Genomic DNA, 21180 nt, shown 5'->3' on the forward strand with positions numbered 1-21180 from the left:
GCCGTAAAACGTTGATTTTTGACGTTTTTCACTACCAATAAGGTAACAAATTGATTATTAGATAAAAAACGAAGTCGGTGACCCTATGATTATTTTATATCATTGAAACAGAAATTTATGTGTCAACAATATATAGTTTTTTAAGAAAAATCTATGGAGTAGAATTAGAGATTTGGCGATTTTAAGACAAATGTTAGAAGGTTTTTCGCCGATTTTATGTGCTTTCTATACAAATGTTCACCCATATTAAGAGAAATCAATCTGCAACTTTTCAGCAAATAAAAGAGATAAATGTATTATTTTTTCGATTTTCAATTGTAGTTCAACGAGCCAAGGTTGTATGCAATTTTGTAGCAAAATCTACGACATAGCCCATTTACTGTTCCTTTACCTTAAGGGATCAATTGACCATTTAGGTCATGTTGACTTATTTGTAGATCGTACTTTGCTGAACATTATTGCTGTTTACAGTTTATCGCTATCTATAATAGTATTCAAGATAACCAAAAACAGCAAAATTTCTTTAAAAATTACCAATTGGAGGGCAGCAACCCAACAACCAGTTGTCCAATTCATCTGAAAAAGGACAGATAGATATTGACTTGATTAACAATTTAACTTCTTGTCAGATTTGCTCTAAATGCTTTGGTTTCATAGTTATAAACCCAAAACTGCATTTTACCCCTATGTTCTATTTTTAGCCGTGGCGGCCATCTTGGTTGAATGGCCAGGTCATCGGACACATTTTTCAACCTAGATACCCCAAAGATGATTGTGGCCTAGTAGTTTCAGTGGAGATTTTTGTAAAAGATAACTTAGATTTACGAAAAATGGTTAAAAATTGACTATAAAGGGCAATAACTCCTAAAGGGGTCAACTGACATTTCGGTCATGTTGATTTATTTGTAAATCTAACTTTGCTGAACATTATTGATGTTTACAGTTAATCTCTATCTATAATAATATTCAAGATAATAACCAAAAACAGCAAAATTTCCTCAAAATTACCAATTCAGGGGCAGCAACCCAACAACCTATTGACCGATTCATCTGAAAATTTCAGGGCAGATAGATCTTGACCTGATAAACATTTTTATCCCATGTCAGATTTCCTCAAAATGCTTTGGTTTTTGAGTTATAAGCCAAAAACTGCATTTTACCCCTATGTTCTATTTTTAGCCGTGACGGCCATCTTGGTTGGTTGACCAGGTCACGCCACACATTTTTTAAACTAGATACCCCAGAGATGATTGTGGCCAAGTTTGGATTAACTTGGCCCAGTAGTTTCAGAGAAGAAGATTTTTGTAAAAGATTACTTTAATTTACGAAAAATGGTTAAAAATTGACTATAAAGGGTAATAACTCCTAAACGGGTCAACTGACCATTTTGGTCATGTTGAATTATTTGTAGATCTTACTTTGCTGAACATTATTGGTGTTTACAGTTTATCTCTATCTATAATAATATTCAAGATAATAACCAAAAACAGCAAAATTTCCTCAAAATTACCAATTCAGGGGCAGCAACCCAACAACCTATTGACCGATTCATCTGAAAATTTCAGGGCAGATAGATCTTGACCTGATAAACATTTTTATTCCGTCAGATTTCCTCAAAATGCTTTGGTTTTTGAGCAATAAGCCAAAAACTGAATTTTACCCCTATGTTCTATTTTTAGCCGTGGCGGCCATCTTGGTTTGTTGACCAGGTCACGCCACACATTTTTTAAACTAGATACCCCAAAGATGATTGTGGCCAAGTTTGGATTAATTTGGCCCAGTAGTTTCAGAGAAGAAGATTTTTGTAAAAGATTACTTTAATTTACGAAAAATGGTTAAAAATTGACTATAAAGGGCAATAACTCCTAAACTGGTCAACTGACCATTTTGGTCATGTTGACTTATTTGTAGATCTTACTTTGCTGAACATTATTGCTGTTTACAGTTTATCTTTATCTATAATAATATTCAAGATAATAACCAAAAACAGGAAAATTTCCTCAAAATTACCAATTCAGGAGCAGCAACCCAACAACCTATTGACCGATTCATCTGAAAATTTCAGGGCAGATAGATCTTGACCTGATAAACATTTTAACCCATGTCAGATTTGCTCTAAATGCTTTGGTTTTTTGAGTTATAAGCCAAAAACTGCATTTTTCCCCTATGTTCTATTTTTAGCCGTGGCGGCCATCTTGGTTGGTTGACCGGGTCAAGCCACACATTTTTTAAACTAGATACCCCACTGATGATTGTGGCCAAGTTTGGTTTGATTTGGCCCAGTAGTTTCAGAGGAGAAGATTTTTGTAAAAGCTAACGCCGGACGACGGACGACGGACGACGGACGCCGGACGCAAAGTGATGAGAAAAGCTCACTTGGCCCTTTGGGCCAGGTGAGCTAAAAACTGCTACGTTTTAAAGCACTAAACAATCATGAAGGCTCTGATAGAAATGTATGTACTGGTTGAAAATGATTTTTCCCTGAAAGTTTTCAAGTAAAGGCAACGTACGTGAAAACCAGAATACAGGTGTAAATGATGATTTTTGTGATGAAGCCTAAAGTACACGCATGACTTCTGACACAGAACGTAGTGTTCAGGTAGTTGCTTCTAATGTTTCTTGTTGTCTATTGAACATTAAAAGACGAGGTCAAATAGATGTTCGTCTCTGTTGATAACATTACGTCTCGGTGTCAAAGACTATATGTGAAGGCTAGTTATGATACGGTAATAGTGATATAAGGGGTCACAGGGTTACGTTATCGTGACTATTGATGTCCTAGTAAGCTAAATGTACAATTTGCACTTTTCTCCTGACCTTCATCCGACTTATTCAAGGTTTTGTAGAAACAACCCGCAAACTTGCAGATAAGCAGTTTTGTAAACTTTTCAACATTTATAACGGACTTTTGTTTAGCAATCACTAGTTAAAGTATGCAGAAAATTCAATTAATCGAATATCTGTCATTTTTATTATAATTTGCATTTAAAAAGTTCTAAGCTAAAATTTGCTTGTAAATTTACATTCTTATTTTGTTTCTGTAGAACTTTGCGAGTTCAAATAAAGACTAATAAACATAATTATGATACCACTCACAGCAATATGAGTGGCCGTTCATGTCATTTGCGCGATTATATACGCGTATATAATTTTCAACGCGTATATATACGCGTATATTGTGGTTTTCAACGCGTATATTGTGGTTTTCAACGCGTATATTGTGGTTTTCAACGCGTATATTATCGTTTTATACGCGTATATTGTTAAAATAAACACGTTTATACTTTATTCCAATTTATTTATCATATACGCGTTAATATACGCGTTGAAAACCACAATATACGCGTATATATACGCGTTGAAAATTATATTATGAGTGGCCGTTCATGTCATTTGCGCGATTATATACGCGTATATAATTTTCAACGCGTATATATACGCGTATATTGTGGTTTTCAACGCGTATATTGTGGTTTTCAACGCGTATATTATCGTTTTATACGCGTATATTGTTAAAATAAACACGTTTATACTTTATTCCAATTTATTTATCATATACGCGTTAATATACGCGTTATTTGCATAAATATACGCGTTAATATACGCGTTAATATACGCGTTATTTGTGTTAATATACGCGTATGAAATCATTATATACGCGTTAATAAACATTCGTTTGTCTTATTGTTTTAACCAATGAAAGCTGCGTTCTTAAACTGGTTTGCATGTGACAATTGTATAACGGTCCGTGTAACACTTATCAAATCAAAGCTTTAAAAAGTTTTGAAATTTTAGATTTTTGGAATTTTGATCCAAGTTTTAAAATATCAAAATTTCAAATTGTGTTAAAGTTTTGAAATTTTGAAATTTTAACCAAATTATTAAAATATCAAAATGCTAAATATCGTTTATAAATTTGATAGTTGAGAAACTTGATCAAACTTTTAAAATACTAAACATAACGTGCAATTTTGATAATTTCACTTTTTGAAAGTTTTATTTTTTAAATGTGTCGAAGCGCTAACTTTTTTAAAAGTTTTTCATCGCTATTAATCAACTTATCTGGTTCATATCTAACATTAAAGGCATGGAGAATTTTTCTTTTGTCCTCTGCTGGCACAGAATATTATATCATCAAATTGAGGATCATAATAATTTTAATGTACCATTATCGAAGCCCCTAGTGGTAGTATCAAGTAAAAAAATAGTGACTATCTAAATATTGGTTTCCCAGAAGATTACTATTTATCGCTGATATAAACTTTGAAAACAATTTTCAACTTTCAAAATGCCAACACCTACAACTGGATAGATGGGTGCTTAATGTAGTACAGCGGCAAATATTACATAAACATGAATGAAACGGTTGGGTGCTAAATGTAGTACAGCGGTAACTATTACATAAATATAAATGCTCGTGAAAATAATGTTTATGGTATACATTTATATATGATATGAAAGGTTTCAACTTTTACAAAACCAGAGCTATACGTTGGATTTAAAAGTTTACTTTATTTGGCCTTTTCAATTTCATTTGACTTTATTTGCCTTTTTAACTTAATTTGGTTCGAGTGTCAATGATAAGTCTTTTGTAGACGAAACGCGCGTCTGGCGCAAAAAGCGGCAAAATTTATAACCTGGTATCAATCTATGATGAGTTGTTGTAGATACCTTGTAACAATATCTTGGCTCCAATTTTGTGATATTGGATCTTAGTACCGTCTTAATTTCAGCGTAAATAAGATTATATTAAAAACCTCCCACGTTGTGGACTAGCACAACCTTAATTAGGACACCGTGCATTCAGTATCATGAAGCGCTTTTCTTGACCAACCTTCTTACGGAACGCTTAAAGCTGAATATTTAGGGCAAACAACTTACAAAGAATAGATAAAAACGTTTAAGATGATCGTTCATTCTGTACATGAAATGACATATTCTTTAGCCAACATGATTGCAGAAAGTAAGAAGTCGTAAAGCAAAACAGAAAAAAAAATGAAATCAAAAGAAGTAATACATCGTGTATTGGGCTTTTTTATTGCTTAAGAGTTTAGTAGAAAATGTATATATACATGCTCAACAAAACCATACTATATGAACTACTGCGAGTTGTTCAGTTTTTACTGTTACTCCTGTTTCTCCAAAAATATGGGTGCTAGAAAAACCAGCAGGTAAAATGGTCAATATCAGAGCCGTACGTCTGGTATCTTCTTTGAAGAAATATTAATTTTGTCATTATTTTTTCACCGCTTACAACTGTCCGTTTTATTTCATACATAAACTTTTAAGTATCAGTATGTTTTTAATTCATATTGTTTCTTATCGTTCCGCTTTTATTTCCTTTCGCTTTTTACAGGTATCCCTCTTATTGCCCCTTTTCTATTTTGATATTTTAAGCAAACATTTGAAAAATCAAACTTTCAAAAAGTGAAATAATTAAAATTGCGCGTTAGATTTAGTATTTTAGAAGTTTGATCAAATTTCTAAACTATCAAATTTATAAACGATATTAAGAATTTTGATATTTTAATAATTTGGTTAAAATTTCAAAATTTCAAAACTTTAACACAATTTGAAATTTTGATATTTTAAAACTTGGATCAAAATTCCAAAAATCTAAAATTTCAAAACTTTTTAAAACTTTGATTTGATAAGTGTTACACGGACCGTTATACAATTGTCACATGCAAACCAGTTTAAGAACGCAGCTTTCATTGGTTAAAACAATAAGACAAACGAATGTTTATTAACGCGTATATAATGATTTCATACGCGTATATTAACACAAATAACGCGTATATTAACGCGTATATTAACGCGTATATTAACGCGTATATTTATGCAAATAACGCGTATATTAACGCGTAATGATAAATAAATTGGAATAAAGTATAAACGTGTTTATTTTAACAATATACGCGTATAAAACGATAATATACGCGTTGAAAACCACAATATACGCGTTGAAAACCACAATATACGCGTATATATACGCGTTGAAAATTATATACGCGTATATAATCGCGCAAATGACATGAACGGCCACTCATAATATAATTTTCAACGCGTATATATACGCGTATATTGTGGTTTTCAACGCGTATATTAACGCGTATATGATAAATAAATTGGAATAAAGTATAAACGTGTTTATTTTAACAATATACGCGTATAAAACGATAATATACGCGTTGAAAACCACAATATACGCGTTGAAAACCACAATATACGCGTTGAAAACCACAATATACGCGTATATATACGCGTTGAAAATTATATACGCGTATATAATCGCGCAAATGACATGAACGGCCACTCATACAGCAAAGACAATGTATTTATTCTATACAAGCCTTCATCATTTAAGTCGTTTAAGATCAAGATTGGGATGCCAAAATACCTATAATGCTTGGAAGCTTTGGAATCCATGCCAATGGGTCAAAAACATGTTTTTTTTTACTTCATCTGCAATTATTACTTCCAAGGATTTTGCATAGTTACATATTGTAATTTTAAATGAACTAATATTTCGGTACTTTTATTAACACTATGCATTTGCCTATTTAAGCCATTCAATTACCGAAATACTTATTCATTTAAAGTGATTTCTTTTTTGATTTACATATATTCATTTTTTATGTCTTGGCGGGTTGTTACTGATATTATGCATAAAATTGAGAATGGAAATGGGGAATGTGTCAAAGAGACAACAACCTGACAACCTGCGTGTTTGAGGAAGAATGGTGCTCAACTGGGCATCAATTTATATCAGTGGCCTAGTTACATTATTCCTTAGATATTCAAAGTAAAGTTCTTGTTGATATGCTCACATAAACTTAAGACCAATGAGGCCCCTCAATGAGGATTAATAACCAACAATTCTTCAATCAAACAAATTAATAGAAGTGTAGTTCAAGAAAAAATACAATGCGTTTCAGGTCAGCTACGAGTGGGTTTTATCGCTTTTGTCATGGTCTTAGTCGAACACATCGCATAAGCTCATCCCTCGATCAATCACACGTACATTTGAATTCGAATCGAATGTGAATCGAATTCGCTAATCGCGATCACACACTTTTCTTTTTTAATTCGAATTGGTTAATTCGAATTATCCAATTCGCATTAGAAATACGCTTTTGTTCATACGAACTAAAAGGTAACGTCGTTTGGACAGTAAAGCGAATTTGACGCGCATTGTAATTCGAATTAGAATGACGTTAGGACGTAAAACGTTTTGAATGCGAATTAAATTAATTCGAATTAGTTAATGCGAATCGAATTCGAATTACGTGTGAACTCAGCATTAAAATAAACATAATTGTTAAAGGCCGTACGGTGACCTATAGTTGTTAATTTCTGTGTCAATTGGCGATTTGACGGTCGCAAATGCAGCTTTACTGGCGACCTTCAAATCAAAATTGACGATAACAACTCTTCAACTACAGTACTACAATTCCGATTCTAATGCATAACAAAAAGAATTAATACGTTAGAGCTTGAAAAATGTATAAATTTGAAATAACATATAATTCCGCCAAAATGAATGATTAGGGCACAAAGGCGTCATTGCTAAACATGACGTCATACGAATGAAAACTTACAAACTGAAGGTACTTTCTTTAGATCTACTTCTACGATTCAAAATTGGATAAAATCACATCAAAACGGCTTTTTTTTTAGGTAAGTGTTGTTTTATTTTCGATAATATTGTAGTATAAATCGAATATTTGTTGATGCATGTATTCAAAATGGCGGGTCCATCCTTACGACTGGTCAACTGTGGATTTGACGTGGTAACTTTAAGCCAATGAAAAAAAATGTTACATGAAAATGACTAGTGTCAAGCTATCCAGCAATTCTCATCCTGCAATTCTGTTTATAAAAATCTATCCTGCAATTCGTCATCCTGCAATTGCGTTTGGTAAACTACTTGAGCGACAATTTAATTTTTCGTTGAAATTCTTGTTTTTGACTTTTGTTCGACAACAAGATTTACATAGAAATTCAAAATGTTTTATATTCCATTAACAAAATTTTGAATTAAGTTTGCAAATTTGTAACTCATATTTACAGTTTTGTAATTAGCATTTACAACAATATCATGAAGACGATTCGAACAAAGTATTATCTATAACGTCCAGGATGTGATTAACGCATGTTTAATCCACAATTGCGATTTTCAAAACTCATATTAACGAACAAAAATAAAATTGATGTAAAATAAATTTGTAATGATAATACCTACAACAAAACTTTTTTTTTTAAACAGGGTTACCCCACTTGCTCAAACCCATTGCCCCGGCTATTCTGTATGGCTAGGGATTATAGACCACGCTTTAATAAATAGCTATTGGGTAGTTCTACAACGAAGGGGCAAAGAATTTCTGGGGTAAGCATTCGTAGAGGACGAAAATTGCGTCCGAAAGATGGAAATAAGCCCGAATTCGAGAAAAATACGCATTGGGGGAGCCCACTTTCCGACCCATTGTCTCGGTAGTTCTTTATGGCTAGGCATTATAGACGCTACTCTTTTGAATAGCTATTAAACAGTACTACAACGTGAGGGTAAAGAATTTCTGGGGTAAGCATTCTTAAAGGCCGAAAATTTCGTCCGTTACACGGAAAAAAAGTCAAATTTGATAATATATGCACTGGAGTCGCCCCACTTGCTCAAACCCATTGCCCCGGCTATTCTGTATGGCTAGGGATTATAGACCACGCTCTAATAAATAGCTATTGGGTAGTTCTACAACGAAGGGGCAAAGAATTTCTGGGGTAAGCATTCGTAGAGGACGAAAATTGCGTCCGAAAGATGGAAATAAGCCCGAATTCGAGAAAAATACGCATTGGGGGAGCCCACTTTCCGACCCATTGTCTCGGTAGTTCTTTATGGCTAGGCATTATAGACGCTACTCTTTTGAATAGCTATTAAACAGTACTACAACGTGAGGGTAAAGAATTTCTGGGGTAAGCATTCTTAAAGGCCGAAAATTTCGTCCGTTACACGGAAAAAAAGTCAAATTTGATAATATATGCACTGGAGTCGCCCCACTTGCTCAAACCCATTGCCCCGGCTATTCTGTATGGCTAGGGATTATAGACCACGCTCTAATAAATAGCTATTGGGTAGTTCTACAACGAAGGGGCAAAGAATTTCTGGGGTAAGCATTCGTAGAGGACGAAAATTGCGTCCGAAAGATGGAAATAAGCCCGAATTCGAGAAAAATACGCATTGGGGGAGCCCACTTTCCGACCCATTGTCTCGGTAGTTCTTTATGGCTAGGCATTATAGACGCTACTCTTTTGAATAGCTATTAAACAGTACTACAACGTGAGGGTAAAGAATTTCTGGGGTAAGCATTCTTAAAGGCCGAAAATTTCGTCCGTTACACGGAAAAAAAGTCAAATTTGATAATATATGCACTGGAGTCGCCCCACTTGCTCAAACCCATTGCCCCGGCTATTCTGTATGGCTAGGGATTATAGACCACGCTCTAATAAATAGCTATTGGGTAGTTCTACAACGAAGGGGCAAAGAATTTCTGGGGTAAGCATTCGTAGAGGACGAAAATTGCGTCCGAAAGATGGAAATAAGCCCGAATTCGAGAAAAATACGCATTGGGGGAGCCCACTTTCCGACCCATTGTCTCGGTAGTTCTTTATGGCTAGGCATTATAGACGCTACTCTTTTGAATAGCTATTAAACAGTACTACAACGTGAGGGTAAAGAATTTCTGGGGTAAGCATTCTTAAAGGCCGAAAATTTCGTCCGTTACACGGAAAAAAAGTCAAATTTGATAATATATGCACTGGAGTCGCCCCACTTGCTCAAACCCATTGCCCCGGCTATTCTGTATGGCTAGGGATTATAGACTCTGCTCTAATAAATAGCTATTGGGTAGTTCTACAACGAAGGGGCAAAGAATTTCTGGGGTAAGCATTCGTAGAGGACGAAAATTGCGTCCGAAAGATGGAAATAAGCCCGAATTCGAGAAAAATACGCATTGGGGGAGCCCACTTTCCGACCCATTGTCTCGGTAGTTCTTTATGGCTAGGCATTATAGACGCTACTCTTTTGAATAGCTATTAAACAGTACTACAACGTGAGGGTAAAGAATTTCTGGGGTAAGCATTCTTAAAGGCCGAAAATTTCGTCCGTTACACGGAAAAAAAGTCAAATTTGATAATATATGCACTGGAGTCGCCCCACTTGCTCAAACCCATTGCCCCGGCTATTCTGTATGGCTAGGGATTATAGACTCTGCTCTAATAAATAGCTATTGGGTAGTTGTACAACGAAGGGGCAAAGAATTTCTGGGGTAAGCATTCGTAGAGGACGAAAATTGCGTCCGAAAGATGGAAATAAGCCCGAATTCGAGAAAAATACGCATTGGGGGAGCCCACTTTCCGACCCATTGTCTCGGTAGTTCTTTATGGCTAGGCATTATAGACGCTACTCTTTTGAATAGCTATTAAACAGTACTACAACGTGAGGGTAAAGAATTTCTGGGGTAAGCATTCTTAAAGGCCGAAAATTTCGTCCGTTACACGGAAAAAAAGTCAAATTTGATAATATATGCACTGGAGTCGCCCCACTTGCTCAAACCCATTGCCCCGGCTATTCTGTATGGCTAGGGATTATAGACTCTGCTCTAATAAATAGCTATTGGGTAGTTCTACAACGAAGGGGCAAAGAATTTCTGGGGTAAGCATTCGTAGAGGACGAAAATTGCGTCCGAAAGATGGAAATAAGCCCGAATTCGAGAAAAATACGCATTGGGGGAGCCCACTTTCCGACCCATTGTCTCGGTAGTTCTTTATGGCTAGGCATTATAGACGCTACTCTTTTGAATAGCTATTAAACAGTACTACAACGTGAAGGTAAAGAATTTCTGGGGTAAGCATTCTTAAAGGCCGAAAATTTCGTCCGTTACACGGAAAAAAAGTCAAATTTGATAATATATGCACTGGAGTCGCCCCACTTGCTCAAACCCATTGCCCCGGCTATTCTGTATGGCTAGGGATTAAAGACTCTGCTCTAATAAATAGCTATTGGGTAGTTCTACAACGAAGGGGCAAAGAATTTCTGGGGTAAGCATTCGTAGAGGACGAAAATTGCGTCCGAAAGATGGAAATAAGCCCGAATTCGAGAAAAATACGCATTGGGGGAGCCCACTTTCCGACCCATTGTCTCGGTAGTTCTTTATGGCTAGGCATTATAGACGCTACTCTTTTGAATAGCTATTAAACAGTACTACAACGTGAGGGTAAAGAATTTCTGGGGTAAGCATTCTTAAAGGCCGAAAATTTCGTCCGTTACACGGAAAAAAAGTCAAATTTGATAATATATGCACTGGAGTCGCCCCACTTGCTCAAACCCATTGCCCCGGCTATTCTGTATGGCTAGGGATTATAGACTCTGCTCTAATAAATAGCTATTGGGTAGTTCTACAACGAAGGGGCAAAGAATTTCTGGGGTAAGCATTCGTAGAGGACGAAAATTGCGTCCGAAAGATGGAAATAAGCCCGAATTCGAGAAAAATACGCATTGGGGGAGCCCACTTTCCGACCCATTGTCTCGGTAGTTCTTTATGGCTAGGCATTATAGACGCTACTCTTTTGAATAGCTATTAAACAGTACTACAACGTGAGGGTAAAGAATTTCTGGGGTAAGCATTCTTAAAGGCCGAAAATTTCGTCCGTTACACGGAAAAAAAGTCAAATTTGATAATATATGCACTGGAGTCGCCCCACTTGCTCAAACCCATTGCCCCGGCTATTCTGTATGGCTAGGGATTATAGACTCTGCTCTAATAAATAGCTATTGGGTAGTTCTACAACGAAGGGGCAAAGAATTTCTGGGGTAAGCATTCGTAGAGGACGAAAATTGCGTCCGAAAGATGGAAATAAGCCCGAATTCGAGAAAAATACGCATTGGGGGAGCCCACTTTCCGACCCATTGTCTCGGTAGTTCTTTATGGCTAGGCATTATAGACGCTACTCTTTTGAATAGCTATTAAACAGTACTACAACGTGAGGGTAAAGAATTTCTGGGGTAAGCATTCTTAAAGGCCGAAAATTTCGTCCGTTACACGGAAAAAAAGTCAAATTTGATAATATATGCACTGGAGTCGCCCCACTTGCTCAAACCCATTGCCCCGGCTATTCTGTATGGCTAGGGATTATAGACTCTGCTCTAATAAATAGCTATTGGGTAGTTCTACAACGAAGGGGCAAAGAATTTCTGGGGTAAGCATTCGTAGAGGACGAAAATTGCGTCCGAAAGATGGAAATAAGCCCGAATTCGAGAAAAATACGCATTGGGGGAGCCCACTTTCCGACCCATTGTCTCGGTAGTTCTTTATGGCTAGGCATTATAGACGCTACTCTTTTGAATAGCTATTAAACAGTACTACAACGTGAGGGTAAAGAATTTCTGGGGTAAGCATTCTTAAAGGCCGAAAATTTCGTCCGTTACACGGAAAAAAAGTCAAATTTGATAATATATGCACTGGAGTCGCCCCACTTGCTCAAACCCATTGCCCCGGCTATTCTGTATGGCTAGGGATTATAGACTCTGCTCTAATAAATAGCTATTGGGTAGTTCTACAACGAAGGGGCAAAGAATTTCTGGGGTAAGCATTCGTAGAGGACGAAAATTGCGTCCGAAAGATGGAAATAAGCCCGAATTCGAGAAAAATACGCATTGGGGGAGCCCACTTTCCGACCCATTGTCTCGGTAGTTCTTTATGGCTAGGCATTATAGACGCTACTCTTTTGAATAGCTATTAAACAGTACTACAACGTGAGGGTAAAGAATTTCTGGGGTAAGCATTCTTAAAGGCCGAAAATTTCGTCCGTTACACGGAAAAAAAGTCAAATTTGATAATATATGCACTGGAGTCGCCCCACTTGCTCAAACCCATTGCCCCGGCTATTCTGTATGGCTAGGGATTATAGACTCTGCTCTAATAAATAGCTATTGGGTAGTTCTACAACGAAGGGGCAAAGAATTTCTGGGGTAAGCATTCGTAGAGGACGAAAATTGCGTCCGAAAGATGGAAATAAGCCCGAATTCGAGAAAAATACGCATTGGGGGAGCCCACTTTCCGACCCATTGTCTCGGTAGTTCTTTATGGCTAGGCATTATAGACGCTACTCTTTTGAATAGCTATTAAACAGTACTACAACGTGAGGGTAAAGAATTTCTGGGGTAAGCATTCTTAAAGGCCGAAAATTTCGTCCGTTACACGGAAAAAAAGTCAAATTTGATAATATATGCACTGGAGTCGCCCCACTTGCTCAAACCCATTGCCCCGGCTATTCTGTATGGCTAGGGATTATAGACTCTGCTCTAATAAATAGCTATTGGGTAGTTCTACAACGAAGGGGCAAAGAATTTCTGGGGTAAGCATTCGTAGAGGACGAAAATTGCGTCCGAAAGATGGAAATAAGCCCGAATTCGAGAAAAATACGCATTGGGGGAGCCCACTTTCCGACCCATTGTCTCGGTAGTTCTTTATGGCTAGGCATTATAGACGCTACTCTTTTGAATAGCTATTAAACAGTACTACAACGTGAGGGTAAAGAATTTCTGGGGTAAGCATTCTTAAAGGCCGAAAATTTCGTCCGTTACACGGAAAAAAAGTCAAATTTGATAATATATGCACTGGAGTCGCCCCACTTGCTCAAACCCATTGCCCCGGCTATTCTGTATGGCTAGGGATTATAGACTCTGCTCTAATAAATAGCTATTGGGTAGTTCTACAACGAAGGGGCAAAGAATTTCTGGGGTAAGCATTCGTAGAGGACGAAAATTGCGTCCGAAAGATGGAAATAAGCCCGAATTCGAGAAAAATACGCATTGGGGGAGCCCACTTTCCGACCCATTGTCTCGGTAGTTCTTTATGGCTAGGCATTATAGACGCTACTCTTTTGAATAGCTATTAAACAGTACTACAACGTGAGGGTAAAGAATTTCTGGGGTAAGCATTCTTAAAGGCCGAAAATTTCGTCCGTTACACGGAAAAAAAGTCAAATTTGATAATATATGCACTGGAGTCGCCCCACTTGCTCAAACCCATTGCCCCGGCTATTCTGTATGGCTAGGGATTATAGACTCTGCTCTAATAAATAGCTATTGGGTAGTTCTACAACGAAGGGGCAAAGAATTTCTGGGGTAAGCATTCGTAGAGGACGAAAATTGCGTCCGAAAGATGGAAATAAGCCCGAATTCGAGAAAAATACGCATTGGGGGAGCCCACTTTCCGACCCATTGTCTCGGTAGTTCTTTATGGCTAGGCATTATAGACGCTACTCTTTTGAATAGCTATTAAACAGTACTACAACGTGAGGGTAAAGAATTTCTGGGGTAAGCATTCTTAAAGGCCGAAAATTTCGTCCGTTACACGGAAAAAAAGTCAAATTTGATAATATATGCACTGGAGTCGCCCCACTTGCTCAAACCCATTGCCCCGGCTATTCTGTATGGCTAGGGATTATAGACTCTGCTCTAATAAATAGCTATTGGGTAGTTCTACAACGAAGGGGCAAAGAATTTCTGGGGTAAGCATTCGTAGAGGACGAAAATTGCGTCCGAAAGATGGAAATAAGCCCGAATTCGAGAAAAATACGCATTGGGGGAGCCCACTTTCCGACCCATTGTCTCGGTAGTTCTTTATGGCTAGGCATTATAGACGCTACTCTTTTGAATAGCTATTAAACAGTACTACAACGTGAGGGTAAAGAATTTCTGGGGTAAGCATTCTTAAAGGCCGAAAATTTCGTCCGTTACACGGAAAAAAAGTCAAATTTGATAATATATGCACTGGAGTCGCCCCACTTGCTCAAACCCATTGCCCCGGCTATTCTGTATGGCTAGGGATTATAGACTCTGCTCTAATAAATAGCTATTGGGTAGTTCTACAACGAAGGGGCAAAGAATTTCTGGGGTAAGCATTCGTAGAGGACGAAAATTGCGTCCGAAAGATGGAAATAAGCCCGAATTCGAGAAAAATACGCATTGGGGGAGCCCACTTTCCGACCCATTGTCTCGGTAGTTCTTTATGGCTAGGCATTATAGACGCTACTCTTTTGAATAGCTATTAAACAGTACTACAACGTGAGGGTAAAGAATTTCTGGGGTAAGCATTCTTAAAGGCCGAAAATTTCGTCCGTTACACGGAAAAAAAGTCAAATTTGATAATATATGCACTGGAGTCGCCCCACTTGCTCAAACCCATTGCCCCGGCTATTCTGTATGGCTAGGGATTATAGACTCTGCTCTAATAAATAGCTATTGGGTAGTTCTACAACGAAGGGGCAAAGAATTTCTGGGGTAAGCATTCGTAGAGGACGAAAATTGCGTCCGAAAGATGGAAATAAGCCCGAATTCGAGAAAAATACGCATTGGGGGAGCCCACTTTCCGACCCATTGTCTCGGTAGTTCTTTATGGCTAGGCATTATAGACGCTACTCTTTTGAATAGCTATTAAACAGTACTACAACGTGAGGGTAAAGAATTTCTGGGGTAAGCATTCTTAAAGGCCGAAAATTTCGTCCGTTACACGGAAAAAAAGTCAAATTTGATAATATATGCACTGGAGTCGCCCCACTTGCTCAAACCCATTGCCCCGGCTATTCTGTATGGCTAGGGATTATAGACTCTGCTCTAATAAATAGCTATTGGGTAGTTCTACAACGAAGGGGCAAAGAATTTCTGGGGTAAGCATTCGTAGAGGACGAAAATTGCGTCCGAAAGATGGAAATAAGCCCGAATTCGAGAAAAATACGCATTGGGGGAGCCCACTTTCCGACCCATTGTCTCGGTAGTTCTTTATGGCTAGGCATTATAGACGCTACTCTTTTGAATAGCTATTAAACAGTACTACAACGTGAGGGTAAAGAATTTCTGGGGTAAGCATTCTTAAAGGCCGAAAATTTCGTCCGTTACACGGAAAAAAAGTCAAATTTGATAATATATGCACTGGAGTCGCCCCACTTGCTCAAACCCATTGCCCCGGCTATTCTGTATGGCTAGGGATTATAGACTCTGCTCTAATAAATAGCTATTGGGTAGTTCTACAACGAAGGGGCAAAGAATTTCTGGGGTAAGCATTCGTAGAGGACGAAAATTGCGTCCGAAAGATGGAAATAAGCCCGAATTCGAGAAAAATACGCATTGGGGGAGCCCACTTTCCGACCCATTGTCTCGGTAGTTCTTTATGGCTAGGCATTATAGACGCTACTCTTTTGAATAGCTATTAAACAGTACTACAACGTGAGGGTAAAGAATTTCTGGGGTAAGCATTCTTAAAGGCCGAAAATTTCGTCCGTTACACGGAAAAAAAGTCAAATTTGATAATATATGCACTGGAGTCGCCCCACTTGCTCAAACCCATTGCCCCGGCTATTCTGTATGGCTAGGGATTATAGACTCTGCTCTAATAAATAGCTATTGGGTAGTTCTACAACGAAGGGGCAAAGAATTTCTGGGGTAAGCATTCGTAGAGGACGAAAATTGCGTCCGAAAGATGGAAATAAGCCCGAATTCGAGAAAAATACGCATTGGGGGAGCCCACTTTCCGACCCATTGTCTCGGTAGTTCTTTATGGCTAGGCATTATAGACGCTACTCTTTTGAATAGCTATTAAACAGTACTACAACGTGAGGGTAAAGAATTTCTGGGGTAAGCATTCTTAAAGGCCGAAAATTTCGTCCGTTACACGGGAAAAAAGTCAAATTTGATAATATATGCACTGGAGTCGCCCCACTTGCTCAAACCCATTGCCCCGGCTATTCTGTATGGCTAGGGATTATAGACTCTGCTCTAATAAATAGCTATTGGGTAGTTCTACAACGAAGGGGCAAAGAATTTCTGGGGTAAGCATTCGTAGAGGACGAAAATTGCGTCCGAAAGATGGAAATAAGCCCGAATTCGAGAAAAATACGCATTGGGGGAGCCCACTTTCCGACCCATTGTCTCGGTAGTTCTTTATGGCTAGGCATTATAGACGCTACTCTTTTGAATAGCTATTAAACAGTACTACAACGTGAGGGTAAAGAATTTCTGGGGTAAGCATTCTTAAAGGCCGAAAATTTCGTCCGTTACACGGAAAAAAAGTCAAATTTGATAATATATGCACTGGAGTCGCCCCACTTGCTCAAACCCATTGCCCCGGCTATTCTGTATGGCTAGGGATTATAGACTCTGCTCTAATAAATAGCTATTGGGTAGTTCTACAACGAAGGGGCAAAGAATTTCTGGGGTAAGCATTCGTAGAGGACGAAAATTGCGTCCGAAAGATGGAAATAAGCCCGAATTCGAGAAAAATACGCATTGGGGGAGCCCACTTTCCGACCCATTGTCTCGGTAGTTCTTTATGGCTAGGCATTATAGACGCTACTCTTTTGAATAGCTATTAAACAGTACTACAACGTGAGGGTAAAGAATTTCTGGGGTAAGCATTCTTAAAGGCCGAAAATTTCGTCCGTTACACGGAAAAAAAGTCAAATTTGATAATATATGCACTGGAGTCGCCCCACTTGCTCAAACCCATTGCCCCGGCTATTCTGTATGGCTAGGGATTATAGACTCTGCTCTAATAAATAGCTATTGGGTAGTTCTACAACGAAGGGGCAAAGAATTTCTGGGGTAAGCATTCGTAGAGGACGAAAATTGCGTCCGAAAGATGGAAATAAGCCCGAATTCGAGAAAAATACGCATTGGGGGAGCCCACTTTCCGACCCATTGTCTCGGTAGTTCTTTATGGCTAGGCATTATAGACGCTACTCTTTTGAATAGCTATTAAACAGTACTACAACGTGAGGGTAAAGAATTTCTGGGGTAAGCATTCTTAAAGGCCGAAAATTTCGTCCGTTACACGGAAAAAAAGTCAAATTTGATAATATATGCACTGGAGTCGCCCCACTTGCTCAAACCCATTGCCCCGGCTATTCTGTATGGCTAGGGATTATAGACTCTGCTCTAATAAATAGCTATTGGGTAGTTCTACAACGAAGGGGCAAAGAATTTCTGGGGTAAGCATTCGTAGAGGACGAAAATTGCGTCCGAAAGATGGAAATAAGCCCGAATTCGAGAAAAATACGCATTGGGGGAGCCCACTTTCCGACCCATTGTCTCGGTAGTTCTTTATGGCTAGGCATTATAGACGCTACTCTTTTGAATAGCTATTAAACAGTACTACAACGTGAGGGTAAAGAATTTCTGGGGTAAGCATTCTTAAAGGCCGAAAATTTCGTCCGTTACACGGAAAAAAAGTCAAATTTGATAATATATGCACTGGAGTCGCCCCACTTGCTCAAACCCATTGCCCCGGCTATTCTGTATGGCTAGGGATTATAGACTCTGCTCTAATAAATAGCTATTGGGTAGTTCTACAACGAAGGGGCAAAGAATTTCTGGGGTAAGCATTCGTAGAGGACGAAAATTGCGTCCGAAAGATGGAAATAAGCCCGAATTCGAGAAAAATACGCATTGGGGGAGCCCACTTTCCGACCCATTGTCTCGGTAGTTCTTTATGGCTAGGCATTATAGACGCTACTCTTTTGAATAGCTATTAAACAGTACTACAACGTGAGGGTAAAGAATTTCTGGGGTAAGCATTCTTAAAGGCCGAAAATTTCGTCCGTTACACGGGAAAAAAGTCAAATTTGATAATATATGCACTGGAGTCGCCCCACTTGCTCAAACCCATTGCCCCGGCTATTCTGTATGGCTAGGGATTATAGACTCTGCTCTAATAAATAGCTATTGGGTAGTTCTACAACGAAGGGGCAAAGAATTTCTGGGGTAAGCATTCGTAGAGGACGAAAATTGCGTCCGAAAGATGGAAATAAGCCCGAATTCGAGAAAAATACGCATTGGGGGAGCCCACTTTCCGACCCATTGTCTCGGTAGTTCTTTATGGCTAGGCATTATAGACGCTACTCTTTTGAATAGCTATTAAACAGTACTACAACGTGAGGGTAAAGAATTTCTGGGGTAAGCATTCTTAAAGGCCGAAAATTTCGTCCGTTACACGGAAAAAAAGTCAAATTTGATAATATATGCACTGGAGTCGCCCCACTTGCTCAAACCCATTGCCCCGGCTATTCTGTATGGCTAGGGATTATAGACTCTGCTCTAATAAATAGCTATTGGGTAGTTCTACAACGAAGGGGCAAAGAATTTCTGGGGTAAGCATTCGTAGAGGACGAAAATTGCGTCCGAAAGATGGAAATAAGCCCGAATTCGAGAAAAATACGCATTGGGGGAGCCCACTTTCCGACCCATTGTCTCGGTAGTTCTTTATGGCTAGGCATTATAGACGCTACTCTTTTGAATAGCTATTAAACAGTACTACAACGTGAGGGTAAAGAATTTCTGGGGTAAGCATTCTTAAAGGCCGAAAATTTCGTCCGTTACACGGAAAAAAAGTCAAATTTGATAATATATGCACTGGAGTCGCCCCACTTGCTCAAACCCATTGCCCCGGCTATTCTGTATGGCTAGGGATTATAGACTCTGCTCTAATAAATAGCTATTGGGTAGTTCTACAACGAAGGGGCAAAGAATTTCTGGGGTAAGCATTCGTAGAGGACGAAAATTGCGTCCGAAAGATGGAAATAAGCCCGAATTCGAGAAAAATACGCATTGGGGGAGCCCACTTTCCGACCCATTGTCTCGGTAATTCTTTACAACTAGAACGGGATAATTTTAAAATAATTTTATTTTTTCTTTGCTTGCCATACATTGATTACAAAAAATAAACCCACCGTCTTATGAAATTCAAACGCAATTAAGTTGCGCGAAACATGCGTATATCATTTTCTTGCTTTGTTTTACAAGCCTTTTGCTATTGTACAGATAGAATCGGTTATTCATGTAACAAAGGCATATTCTTATTGTTTAGGAACTACTTTACAGGATGCCGAGAGTATGGAGGGCCATTTCATAGTATGAGTTCCAAAATGTAAATAGTGGCAAAGTTATTTAATGACACTACATTTTGATATAATCGGATGCGAACATTCGAATCTTTGAAATTTAGTATGTGTTTCATGACGATCTAGCAATTTATATGTCATTTAAGTACTCTAAGTGATATGGCAGGATCGGTATAATTTGTTTGCTGTCAACGAAACAATGAATAGTGCCAAATGTTGGTACTGTATGTATGATATGTTTTCTTCGTTCTAAATCAAATACTTTCTTCTTTTAAATAACTTAAAGTCGTGTATTTAGTGATTCACATATGAAGTTGAAACTTTATATTAATGTTCAGATGTGTTTATTCTGTCTATTTTTAAAAATGCAGATGGATAAAAGGTCCGCTGAATTATGACATCAGGTAATTGATGCCCTTAGGTAATGTTGGGAATTTGTCATTGATTAATTCGCACGAAAATATTGAACTATATTGTTCAATCTTAATTACGATTTTAATGTGGCTAAATACCAAAGATGTTAACCAAATTGCCTGGCGATTTAATTATTTTCATACCTATTGCAACGATCATTATCTTATGTGTGCGTGTTGACTGGGGTTGGATGGTAAAATTGAAGAGGATTTTCAGGAAATTAAATTGTAAAAATAACAGGACCGTATATATAGGTTATGCAATGGTGACCTGAGGTAACCTGACCATGTACAGTAAGAGTGGTGACAGTGGCTGATCCAGAACTTTTTTTTTAAAAGGGGGGGTCTACTGACTGCCTTAATAGACCCGCTACAGCCTGCTTAAGTGATTTCCGCTAAAATCAACAAGAACTTTCCCACGAAAGTGGATTTGGGTTAGATCGACAAATGTGTGAACTGGGGTAACCTGACCATGCACAGACGTAATACAATGCTGACCTAAGATTTGTTTTGTAAAGCTTGCCTAGATTAGTATACTTATGTAACGTAATGCAGTGGTGACATGAGGTTACCTGACCATGTACAGTATTCTAATGGTGACCTGAGGTAACCTAGAAATATTTGTGTTTTATAAAGCTGTTTTTATACTAAAATGTAACCTTTGAATAAACTGACTATGTACTGTAAATGCAAAATAGGCCTGTGGCAATCCTAATAGCAATGATATTGTAAAGGTGACATTAAGGAACCTGGTCTAATTTTGCATTGTAAAAGTTAATTGGGTAACACGATCAAATATTGTATTACAGTGACATTAGGT

General features: G+C 38.1%; 2 protein-coding genes across 4 annotated transcripts in view; one reads left to right on the plus strand and one right to left on the minus strand.

Moving 5' to 3' along the window:
• The window catches only part of LOC134725473 (spermine oxidase-like), a 53269-nt gene that overhangs the window by 17892 nt on the left and 14197 nt on the right, over nucleotides 1–21180 (minus strand). The window lies entirely within an intron of this gene.
• The window catches only part of LOC134725475 (stearoyl-CoA desaturase 5-like), a 34482-nt gene continuing 20963 nt past the window's right edge, over nucleotides 7662–21180 (plus strand). Inside the window, exon 1 of the mRNA XM_063589316.1 lies at nucleotides 7662–7680. The gene's annotated coding sequence lies outside the window, so the exon portion shown is untranslated. The remainder of the gene's footprint in view (nucleotides 7681–21180) is intronic.

The sequence above is a fragment of the Mytilus trossulus genome, chromosome 7, assembly GCF_036588685.1.
Source record: "Mytilus trossulus isolate FHL-02 chromosome 7, PNRI_Mtr1.1.1.hap1, whole genome shotgun sequence".
In the NCBI taxonomy this organism is placed as follows: Eukaryota; Metazoa; Mollusca; class Bivalvia; order Mytilida; family Mytilidae; genus Mytilus; species Mytilus trossulus.